General features: G+C 44.1%; 1 long non-coding RNA gene across 1 annotated transcript in view; it reads left to right on the forward strand.

Moving 5' to 3' along the window:
- Positions 1-9,168, forward strand: part of LOC134484080 (uncharacterized) — a 33,416-nt gene extending 24,248 nt beyond the window's left edge. Inside the window, exon 2 of the long non-coding RNA XR_010061429.1 lies at positions 9,081-9,168. This is a non-coding gene — a long non-coding RNA (uncharacterized LOC134484080). The remainder of the gene's footprint in view (positions 1-9,080) is intronic.
- Positions 9,169-12,587: the final 3,419 nt, after the last annotated feature.

Below are 12,587 nucleotides of genomic sequence, written 5' to 3' on the forward strand. Positions count from 1 at the left end.
TGGTAATGATTCATGGTTATAATTAACAATGTGATAACTCTTGGTCTCTTGTCTTATAACCTGTTACTATAAAGTCATTATGAGAGTATTTTGGATCCTGCTATTCTCTCCCTAGCCTCACTTCTCCCTTGCTTCCCCTTCATTTACATGTCTCATTTTCTGCTCTCTCCCTGGAACACCTTCCTTGTACCATCCGCTGAGTTCTCCAGCTCCTTTTTGTCTTGCTAAGACCCTACCCCAGATTAGTGAAGATGTCCAGTCCATGGGTCCCATGCATAAGCTCTTCTTCATAGAGTGCCTCCCACACCATACTCTAATTATTTTCTCGTTTGTACCTTGGAATTATGGTCATCGATTTGAGAAGGAGTTGGATATCTTGCTTTGGTTTCTTTAGATAGGAACTTGGCTGTGTTAACTAGATTAATCTCAAACTTGTAGGTCCAAGGAGTCCTCCTGCCTCAACCTTCAGAGTAGTTGGGACTACAGATGTGTGCCACAACACCAGCTCAGAACCCTATGCATTGTCACCTTATTCAAGCTCTGAACACTCTGCTGGGCCCATAGTCCCTTAAGTGTTTGCTGAATGAACAAGAGGTCTACCTGGTAGTAAGCAGTGTTCTCCCTCAGTCCACCTCCCTTCTATGTGTCCTAGGGCCCAAGGCAGGCTTCTTTGAAGCCAAAAGTAAGACAAATTGAGATTGAACAAAGGTGGATGTTGTCTACCTGGTCACTCTGAGAACTTCCTGTATCTGTCCAGATATTATATATAATTTTGTGTGTAAGAGACAGGATTGCAAGTAGCCAAAGCTGGCCTCCAACTTTTTATGTAGCTGAGAATGAAGCTGAAGGTTGATCCTCCTACCTCTGCCAAGTGCTAAGATTACATACATATGTACAGCACCATACCCAGGTTTATGAGACACATCCCCAACCCCTACCCCAGAGGTATTGCTGTCCTTCACTTTATAACCTTCTCAGTCTTAGTGAAGGAACGGACATTCTGTATGTGTAAAATGCATTTCTGGTGGGGTCTTCCTGGAGATTCTGAGGTAAAACACACTGGTGCTTTGTAAGCTGCAAAGGGCTGCATGCAATACTTACTGATAATCGAACAGAAAATGTGTGCTTTGGCTCAGTCCTCTTTAAGCCCCCACACAGACACAGGCTGTCCTGTTTGTACAGCAATATCACTTCAATCCAGTTACAATTGATTGGCATTATCACTTTCTTTCTTCTGGCAGCTTCCCAGCCTGCAGCAACATGTTGACCACCACAGAGACATAAAAAGCACCCTTGTCTCGGTGGGATCATATATACAAACAACCCTTAAAGTGGATTATTTTGCAGATGGCTGATCTCATTTTTTTCAATCCTGATTCTATTAGTTCCAATTTCAGAAGGTGACATTTTCTGACTTTGTCCCCTTAAGCACAAGCAAAACTATAGATTTCTACTGTTGTTTTCAGCAGCTAGAAAGTGGTGGCAGCACAGAGACTGGAAGGTGTCTAGTAAAATGCAGGATGTAACTCTCATTCATTCATTTACAAATTCCTCTGCTCAGATCCAGGGTGCCAGTGAGTGGAGCGAGCTTGGGATAGAGCTGTGGACAACATTGGTCTTGTGGCCCTCACAGTCACACAGGGAGACTTCGGGGTAGAGGTTGATGTTGCTAAATAGTTTGAAACAACGCGCTATGTAGCCTGGCCTTGAACTCTCTTAAGTTGCCAAGGTTGGTCTTGAACTCCTGATCTTTCTGCCTTCATTCCTCAAGTGTTAGGATTACTGGTAACCACCCATACCAGCTAAACAGACACTTGTTATTGTGTGGCAAAAATCCATGCTGGAAGAACAGGAAACAGTGTGTATGAGCTTCTAATTTTCCAGAGATTGGCCAGAGTAAGCAGCATCTCAGTTGGAATCTGAGGGATGGTTGAGAGTCAGCTGGAATAAAGTTAGGGAGAGCGGGCAAGAGGGAGAGTAGAGTGAAGAAAAAAACGTCCCCAGAGAGAAAAAATGTCCAAAGAAGCTGAAGAAAGAAGGGAACAGGGTGCACTTGGGAGCCTATAGGAAAACTAGGAGCCAGATGTGATGGTATACATTTGTAATCCTGAAACCTGGAAAGCAGAGAGGTAGGAGGACCACAAGTTCAAAGTCAGCCTGAGCCACATAGTGGGAGCCTGATAAAAAAAAGAAATGGAGGCTGGTAGATGTGGTGGTGCACATTTTTAATCATAACACTCAGGAGCCAGAGGCCCGTAGACCACTGCGAACCTTCTACAGATCAAGTTCCAGGCCAGGCAGAGCTGCATGGTGAGGCTCTGCCTCAAAATATAAACATAAATAAGTAAAAGGAAATGTAAGAAAAGAAGGAGTGAAATGAATATAAGAAAAATAGAGGGGGCTGGAGAGATTGGAAAGATGGCTCAGAGGTTAAGAGCACTGACTGCTCTTCCAGAGGTCCTGAGTTCAAATCCCAGCAACCACATGGTGGCTCACAACCATCTGTAGTGAGATCTGATGCCCTCCTCTGGTGTGTGTCTGAAGTCAGCTACAGTGTACTGACATACATAAGATAAATAAATCTTTTTTTTTTGGTTCTTCTTTTTTTTGGAGCTGGGGACCGAACCCAGGGCCTTGCGCTTCCTAGGCAAGCGCTCTACCACTGAGCTAAATCCCCAACCCCGATAAATAAATCTTAAAAAAACAAGACAGAAAAAAGAAAAATAGAAAAAGTCAAAGACTACAGGACTAGAAGCCTCATGAAAGTAGGACAGAAAAGGAAAGCGATGAGTTCTGTTTCTGCCGTGTTTTAGTTGTTTGGGGGACCATTCAAGATGTCCAGGTGTTAGGTGATTATGTGGACTTGAAATCAAGAAAGAGGTTTTGTGGAGGCTGGAGAAATGGCTCAATGGCACCCACACAGCATGCAAAACCACCCGTAATGACATTTCAAGGGGATCAGATGCCCTCTTCTGGTCCCCACAGACTCCTACGTACACACTGTGAGTATGTATTCACACAAACTTACACACATACACGTAAATAAAGCATTAAAGTAAATAAATATTTATTTTTAAAAAATGAAAGAAAGAAGATGTGGTAGTAAGCAATCAATTGGAAGTTGGGAGCACCTTCAACTGCTGATGTGGCTTAGGACCACTATGAGGAGCACTTGCAAGAAGCCCAAGGAATTTGGACTTGACTCCGTAGTCAATATCTCTGAAGCAAGAGGTGTTTTAGAACAAGTAACAGGATTCAACCTGACTTCCAGGGATAGGGCTATAAGGTAGGGGAGAGACTGGGTTGGGGTTATATGAAGTAGCCTTCTACAGAGCTCTGCTGAGCTAGGAAGAGGAGGAGGGCCCTCATGAAAGGTACTGAGGTAGCACACAGGACAGGATAAGATAGCCTGCTGGGCCTTGAAGCATGACACAGTGCAGTGTGCTGATAGGCTTGTACTGACTGGCAGAGACAATTGTTAACTTCTCAGCATGGGGATGCCTGCCTTAGCACATAGGGTGAAGAGGCAGAAAAATCCCTGTGAAGTCTCGGTCAGCCAGAGCTGCATATGAGACTATTTAAAAAACTAAACAAAACAACAACAACAAACAATTATTAAAAATAAAAAATAGGCAAATTAAAAAATTTTGAATAGAAACAAGATTAAATAAAATGTTAAACAGAAAGAGATATTAAATATGGGAAACCTATTATTTTCTGGAATTGAGTGTGACGCTCAGTGGTAAAACGTGTACTTAGCATGAGTGAGGCCCTGGGCTCAGTCCCTAATACCAAAAGACGAAATCCCAAACCAAGAAAAAGCAAACAAAAGTAAATACAAATAACGGAAGCCCTCATGCTTCCTATTTGTGCTGCTATTTTTTTTTTTAAACTCTCATTTTGCCCTTCAGGTTTCTTGCGCCTGTTATACCTGCATGGTACTGCAGGGGACCTCTTCCCAACCTCCTGGTTAATGAAATCACACCCGTAACTGCCAAACATTATAAATCAACGCTTGGTTAATTATCTAGAACAGTGCCTCTCAACCTGGGCATCTATCTCAACCCCTTTGGGCTGGGAATGACCCTTTCACAGGAGTCACATATCACATTTCCTACAATCAGATATTTACATTAAGATTCAAAACAGTATCAAAATTACAGCTATGAAACAGTAACGAAAATAATGTTATGGTTAGGGGTGAACACATCATGAGGAACTACTGTATTAAAGGGTCATGGCATTATGAAGGTTGAAAATCACTGCTGTAGAAGGAAGTTTTACAATGTTCAAAATGCAGATTAGATTTTAAACGTGTTAAGCATACTGGTGTATGTCTATAACCCCAGTAATCGAGAGGATAAGATTAGGAAGGCTGTGGAGTAAAGGTCATCCTGGGCTACAGAATGTGACTGCTTTATCATTGTCAACGATCATAGTGACCTACATCACAACACATGGAAGGAGAATCAAGAGTTCAGGGTCATTCTTGGCTACATGTTAAGTTTGAGGCCAGCCTGGACTGCCTTTTTAAAGACTCTTTTTAAAGTTTTTCTCTTCTTTTCCCTTTGCTGTGATAAAATACTAACAAAATCAGCTTAAGGAGAAAGGGTTTCTTTTACTTCACAATACATTACATCATGGTGGGAAACTCAAAGCATCATGCACTTGGTCACCTCAGATCCACAATCAGAAAGCAAAGAATGAAGGCCTTTTTTGCTCCTTTGCTGGATCTTCCCTCACTAACCCAATCAAGATAGTCTCCCACAGTCATGCCCAGAGCTCCACCTGCCTCTGCCTCCTGGGTGCTGAGATTAAAGGCGTGCACCACCACACCCGGCTACTTTTGGGTGATTGTAAATGCTGTCAATTGTAAATAATTGTAAATAACACAACCCATCATACCCAGGTTAGCCCCGAACATGTCATTTCATTCTTTTTAGTTAGGCTGTTGAGTTTCTTTGATTATAAACTTGCAATGGGGGCTGGAGAGATGGCTCAATGGTTAAGAGCACGGACTGCTTTTCCAGAGGTCCTGAGTTCAAATTCCAGCAACCACATGGTGGCTTACAACCATCTGTAATGAGATCTGATACCCTCTTCTGGTGTGTCTTACATATAATAAATAAATGAATTAAAACAAGCAAACAAACAAACCTGCATCAGTCATGAAGCCCAACCTTCCCAGGAGTGTGTGTGTGTGTGTGTGTGTGTGTGTGTGTGTGTGTGTGCCCATGTAGCACAGCAAGTTTGTGGAGGTCAGAGGACAATCTGCAAGAGTTGGCTCTCTCTAATATATGGGTTCAGGGACTGAACTTGAATTAAAAGAGAAATAAAAAAGAAACTATATAACTGCTCCCAATGGAAGAAAAAAAAGAGAGCATAGTCAGAGTCAGAAACACCTGGAAGAGTCCAGAGTGAGCATGACCCTGAATTGGGCCATGTGAGGAGAGGGTATGGGAAAGAGGAGAGAGTAGCCGTCAACCAACAGGGGTGTCCTGAGCCAAGAGACTGGCCAAGAGATTACATAAAAAGGCCAGATAACCAAAATGGTTGGATTATATAGGGAAGGGCAGCTGGGAGAAAGGCAGTCCAACCCCTAGGCTAGAGAAGTTTAGGGTAAGGGTCAGGATATGCCAGCCATGCCCTGTAATGATATGGCAGCCAGCATCTGCTTTGGTATATTAATGGGCAACTCAGCCATTTGTCCTGGGTTTGAGACCTAACAGAACCCAGGTCATCAGGATTGGAAGCAAGCACCTTTACCCACTGGAACATCCTGCTAGCCAATTTTTGCTGATCTCTTATGTCCGACCTGTAACTATGTTTACAATCAACAAATGAAGTCTGGTGTAATGGTGCTTGCCTTTAATCCCAGAATTAGGGAGGCAGAGGCAGGTGGATCTCTGAATTCAAGGCCAGACTGAACTATACAGCAAGTTCCAGGACGGCCAGTGGTACACAGAGAAATCCTGTCTCAAAAAACCACAATAAGTAAGTAAATACATAAATACGTAAATAAATAAATAAATATATATATAAATAAATAAATTTTAAAAAATGAATGTTAGTTTAATAAGTGTATTGACATATGGGTTTTTTCACATTAACAAATAGAATAAAAGCTTGGCTTGCTGACATTCCTCTCAGGAGGCTAAGACGGGGGGGGGGGGGGGGGGATTCTGAGACCAGTCTGTCTCAAACAGAACTACAGCAAAAAGTAAAACAATAAAGATACAAACCTTAGAACTTAACTCATTTTCAATGATACAAACAATGTTGCTGCATCAGTTTTTTTATACACTATTTCCTTAATTTTTCTGTAATTCACATTCTAATGCTTACAAAAGACATACACTTACTACTTACTATTTGTTGTTTAGGTTTTTTTAGAGTACATTTTTTTAGATTTTATTTATTTTATGTTTATTTATTTATTTTTTTTCTGATTGTGGATCTGACGTGACCAACTGCATGATGCTTTGAGTTTCCCACCATGATGTAAAGTACCTTTGTGAAGTAAAAGAAACCCTTTCTCCGGAAGCTGTTTTGGTTAGTATTCTATCACAGCAAAGGGAAAAGAAGACAAAAACTGGTGCTGAGCTGCAGGGTTGCTGCTGAGGTAAACCTAACTGGTTTTTAGGCCTTTAGAACTGTTTTATGGCTGGGATGTGACAATCTGGAGCTTTGGATTAGAAACGCTGTCCAATGCTGTAATCAGGGCTCACCGGCACACTCTAGCAGGAGCTTGGAATATAAGAATGCTAAGGGAAACAGACAGTGGAGGCCTGGCTCCGAAGTTTCAGACAGGAAGAGGAATCTCCGGATCAGGGTTTAACATTTTTTTCATTCATATGGTGCGCGCATAGTGTACATATGGAGGTGAGAGGATGGCTTTGTGAAGTCAGTTCCCTCTCACCACCGGCAGTGACTGAACTCAGGGCACTAGTCTTACACAGGGAGCACCTTCACTAAGCCATCTCACCAGCCCTGACAGACGGCTTTGAAACTTTTGGAATTCTCAATGGTTATAGGAGTTTTAAAGCGGAGTGAATGAATTTTCTTTTACTTTTTATTGATTCTTTTTGAGTTTCACACCATGCACCCCAGTCCTGTTCATCTCCCCATCCCCTCATATCCATCCTTCACCCTTGCAATGCTCCCCCAGAATAAACACAGACACACCAAGAAGGACGACACTAACAAAGCATAGGAAAACTCATCATAGGCACTGCTGTAGTGCGTCTCAGCGTGCCCCACAGTATCTCTCTCTTCACTTGCAAATGTCCATTGCAATGAGTCACTGGTCTGGTTCGAGATCTCTGGCTTCTCTGACATCATCAATATTGGATCCTCACTGGGACTCTTCCCAGTTATCCTGTTGTTGCCCTGTGTCATGGAGATCCTGTAGCTTTGGATCAGCAGGACTGGCCCTTTCACATGTTCCAACCATTCACAGATGATAGAGATTTTGGGCTGGGCCAATTCAGCGCCCTGGATCTGGGCCTGGGTGGCAGCAGAGGCCATTAGCTCACCAGTCTCCATCTGCACCACAGGGCAAGCTCTTGAGCACTGCTCTGGTTAGGTCACCCAATGCTGCCATCGGGTGGAGGCAGGGTCATCTCCCCTGCTCTCATGCCCTCTGGACGGCTCACCCACACCCATGCCTCCACAAACAGTCCACTACTGTGCTGCTCACTCAAGGTACAGGACCCACTCTCACAAAGCGCTGCAGCCTGTGAGGGGCTATACCAGCTCTCTTGAGCTCACAATCTGAGAGCTGACTCACCCGACCTTTGCCAACAGGGCCAGCTCCACTGTTTTGCCCAGGCAAGGTACAGGGTCTGCTCTCCTGAGTGCTGCAGCTGGTGAGGGTGCAGCTCACCCACTCTCAAGTCAGCTGTAGATGGTGTTGGTGGAGCATCACGTCTGTACTCATGCCACCACACTGCAGACATGTAGTGTGTCAGCTCTCCCACACATACCCACATCCCTATCACCAGAGACCGCTCGCTCCCCTGTGCTGCGTGAGCAAGGCACAGGGCACACTCTCCTCAGTGTGGCCACTGGTGAGAGTGGAGACAGTCATGCACAGCCAGATATCGATGTGGTTCCCAGTGGCTGTCCCGCCCCCTGCTGCTGCATAGCCACAGACTCAGACATGGATCTCAGCAGAAGATCGGGCTGGGACCTCATCATGGGCCCTGCTGGCAGGGCTGGTCACTCACAACAGGTTATTCCTCTCTGCCCTTGAGTCTCCAGTTCCATTTCTCTTCATAATGCTCAAACCCCTCCCCTTCTCTTTCTCTCCCATCTGACCACCACACACTTGCCCATTGTGGTGGCTCCCGCTGTAGGATGGCCACGTGACTGCCATGTTCCTTGGGTGACATCCTCCATCTATGCCACATGGTGTGGTGGCAAAGAGGTGTTTGTGACCTGCCTGTGCTGTGCATTGGAGGACAGGTCTGTGGGTAGCGTGGCAGTCCAGAGCCAGGTCTGTATCTGTCCTCCTCCCACTGTGCTGCACTGCCTGGTTTGATTTTATTTTTATGTGTCCTAGGCATCAAACAACTTTGTCCACCAAGCCAGACATCAGGCTAGGTTGAACAACGGTTTGCCATCTCTTCTGCCCCTGACATCATCACCAAGGTGTCTCTTTGCTATTGCCAGGGTGTGGGGGGCAGTGAGTGAATTTTATATTGTAGAATAAGTCGTTTCCTATGGGGACAAAAATGAAAGGTTTGGATTAAAAGAGATGTGTTTGCATGATACATTGATGGAGGTAGACTTGGGATGGTGTTATCAGCTTGATTGAATCTAGAAACATCTGAGAAAAGGGCCTTGGGGCACGTGTTGGGGGCTGTTATCTTGATTGTATTCATTGAAATGGGAAGATTCATTCACTGTGGGCAATACCATTCCCCTAGATGGATGCTGGGCTGCGTAAGTGGGGAAAGAGAGAGAGAGGGAGAGAGAGAGAGAGAGAGAGAGAGAGAGAGAGAGAGAGAGAGAGAGAGAGAGAGAGCGCTGAGCAGCAAGCAGTGACTGACTGCATTCATCCCTCTTTCCCACTGCAGGTCTATGACCAGCTGCTTCCAGCTCTTGAGTTCCCGCCAGAATGGACTGCCTTGAACTGTGAACTAAAAGAAACTTTGTCCTCTTTAATTCGCTTCTGTTGCAGCCTTTTATCATCCTAATAAGCAAAGAAACTTAAGTTACCGCTACAGGGTGTGTCTAAGGTCAGTATGGACAATTGGGAACAATGTATTGAGTCTTTGTCTCAAAATAAAAGGAAAAGGAGTGCTGGAACCTGGGGGTATGGTTCAGTAGTCATTTGTATTTGGGTTGGAGATGTAGGTCAGTTGGTAGAATGCCTGCCTAGCATGCAAAAAGCCCCCGATTCTGTCCCAAGCGACATTATGTACTGGGTATGATGGTATATATGTACAACCCCAGCACCTGGACGAGAAAAAGGATCAGAAATTCAAGGTCACCCTCCACTGTATAGCAAGTTTGAGACCATCATGAGCTACATGAGACCTTGTCAGAAAGAGCGGGGAGGGGAGAGAACATGATGTGAGTGACTTGAGGACACAGTGGCATGCTTGTCTAGCATTGCTTCCTTAGTACCTGTGTGGCCCTAGAGTCAGTCTTCAGCATTAAAGCAAAGCAGCATTCTGTAAGAATTACCCATCTGTAAGGAGTTCCCAATGGAATGGTGTCATTTTTAGATTTTTTATGAGTGTTTACCTACATGTACATATGTGCACTATGTGTGTGGATGATTGTGAACTGCCATGTGGGTTCTGGGAACTGAACTTAGGTCTTCTCCAAGGGCTCTTTAAAAACAAAAAACAGGGTCTTACCTGGCCTGGAATTTATTATGTGGATCAGACTGGCCTTGAACTCATAGGGAATCCTGTTTCTGCCTCTGCTGGCAAATACTCTTAACTTCAGAGCCATATCTCCAGTCTTGAGTATTGTGTTTTAATTTTTCTTTTCTTTGTTTTCTTTTGAGCGGTACTGGGGATTGAACCCAGGACCTCATGCATACACTGAACTCATGATACTCAATGGCATACTGTCTTATAATTCTGGGTAGTGGCACTGAACCCCAGTCCCCATTCTACCATATGATCTCCAGGGGAAGCAGCCAGTACTCTATAGTGTGTTCTGTTGAAGTATGGTATCTAATAGGTTAATGTTAACAGGGTTGCATGTAACCCAGAAGGGCCTCAAACTATGTAGCTGAAGATGCCCTTGAACTCCTAAACCTGTCTCTACTTCCCAAGGCCTGGGATTACAGGTGTGGGCCACCACTCCCAGGTTAAGTTAGGCTTACTGAAATCCAATTTTGATTTGTAGTTGTTTTAAATTACAATGGGTTCTACCATTTGGTCCCCCTTCTCATTTCTTTTACACAGTGCACACAAGCCATCTATCGTGTTTGGAAACCTGTAGCTTATTCTAATGATATAATTTAATTTCCCAAGTACATTAATACAATCTGGTGTTGGGACAGGAGTCTTCCCTTAGTAAACCCAGGCCTCCCAGATAACGAAACGTTGAAGAGGTACACATATCTAATCCTGCAAGCAGGACAAGAACACAACTGTTGGTAACAGCCTGATCACTGTCAGGTTGCTTGGTCATATTAACCAATCCCCTCTCCCCTAACCAGAGAAGTGATCCCTGCCATGTAGCTTAAGTCATGAATGTCCTGCTTCCTCCTCTAAACCACAGCATAGACATTAACTAAGGCCACTTTCTTGAAGTGTAAAGTTATCTTTTTCCCTAAGAAACTTTAAAGATTTCTCTTGGTGGGCCTAAACCCACTTCACTTCAGACTCCTGCTGTGTGGTCAACATTACTAAGACTTTTTTGCATGAAAAGACAATCCATCTTCACACCTACTCCTACCTCTCCCAAACATTTCCCAGGTTGGGGCTAGTTGCTTACTTAATGTTTCCTAGGTGGGCCTGGTGGCATATACCTGTAATACAACCTGTAGCTCAAAGGCTAAGACAGGAGGGTTGAGGGACAAAGGAAGGAGGATGAAAAAATAAAAGGAGAGAGTAGATAAATGGGAAGTAGCCAGGTGTAGCGGCTCACGCCTATAGTCCCAACTATCTGGGTCAACTTCTGAAAACAAAGCAAGGACAGCAGAATTTTAACAAGCAGAAATGGAGCTTGTGTTTCCCCAGGTGATTTGGATTTGACACTCTGACCCTTTTGGTATGTTTGAGAAGGTTCCAAATATAACACCTCCCCCATACCAGCTGTTGATGTAAAACCACAATTCTTACTGCAAAGAGGATAAAAGACACTTTTTTCTTCTGAATCCAAATGAGAGACTATGGCCCAGGAACAGAGATTCAGGCTTCTCCGAATACCACTTGTTTTACAGTAATAAAGAAAGGCCATAATGAAGGGAAATCTGTATTGTAGGGTTCAGATGCTGACATTCTTCACTTGGTGGAACCTAGCGGACTATTAATAGGTTCCAAAAGGTTTTACCTAATTAGTCGGAAGGATATCAGGTCAGAGTTGGGCAAGGGATGGTTATAAAAGAGGCGAACAAATTGCAGTTAACATTTCCGCACTATAGTCAAGGTACAGTGCAGCCTTGTTTTCTGAGTTTGTCTCTTCCCAATGTTGAAGCAGAATACATTTATATTGGAGGTACATGGAAAGATACCTATAATCCCAGCAACTGAAAAGCTGAGGCAGACCTAGGCTACATATTGAGGCCCTATCTTTAAATTTAAAAAGGAAACAGCAAGTATTGAGTGAAATCTCCACAGGGAAGTGTAAAGAAACATCTTTTTACCTGGGATAGGTCAATAACCAGACAGACCAATGTTAAGGATTCCTCCACCAAAAGTGTAGCCTAGGTGGACCGGTACTGTGTTGTTAAAGAGCATACGCAGGTGAGAGGTTACTTAACATCTGCATCCCCTCAAGTCCCACCCCATCATAAAAGGCAACCTATGGAAGCTCCATCATGGATTGCAGCTGGAGGGCTGCAGGGAGTTATGAGTAGAAGCAGTTAAGGCTCTTTTGTCTCTCCCCTCTCCTACTCAGGAGTCAGTAGCTGTTACTCATCACCAGCACATGGCTAGCCTTATTTCCACACCCATTTCCTAACATTAGAGCTTAATAGACAAAAGCAGATGGGATCTGAGTTTGAGGCCAGCTTGCCTATAGAGCTGCAGGACAGCCAAGGCTACTCGGAGAAAGCCTAATCTTGAAAACAAAAACTATACTGCTGCCTAGTAAACATGCCAGCTGCTTCTTAAATCCTACTGCTGACGGGTTCAAAGCCCATCCTGCTGCTGGGGCAGGGACATAAACCACACCCGATAAGCTTGTTTATTTTGATCTGTCTTATCTTAGGGCTATTTGTCAGCCTCATTGCTGACACATGCTTAAGATTTTAGAAACTAAGCCAGAAGGCTCCCCAGAGACTGATAAAACTTAAGAGCAGGCCTAGAGATGAACAAAAACTATCAGTTGAGACAGGCCACCTAGCCCTATACCACTGCCTCTGGGGAAAAACTATTTTTTATATTCAAGACATTGTA

This window comes from Rattus norvegicus, chromosome X (assembly GCF_036323735.1).
Source record: "Rattus norvegicus strain BN/NHsdMcwi chromosome X, GRCr8, whole genome shotgun sequence".
In the NCBI taxonomy this organism is placed as follows: domain Eukaryota; kingdom Metazoa; phylum Chordata; class Mammalia; order Rodentia; family Muridae; genus Rattus; species Rattus norvegicus.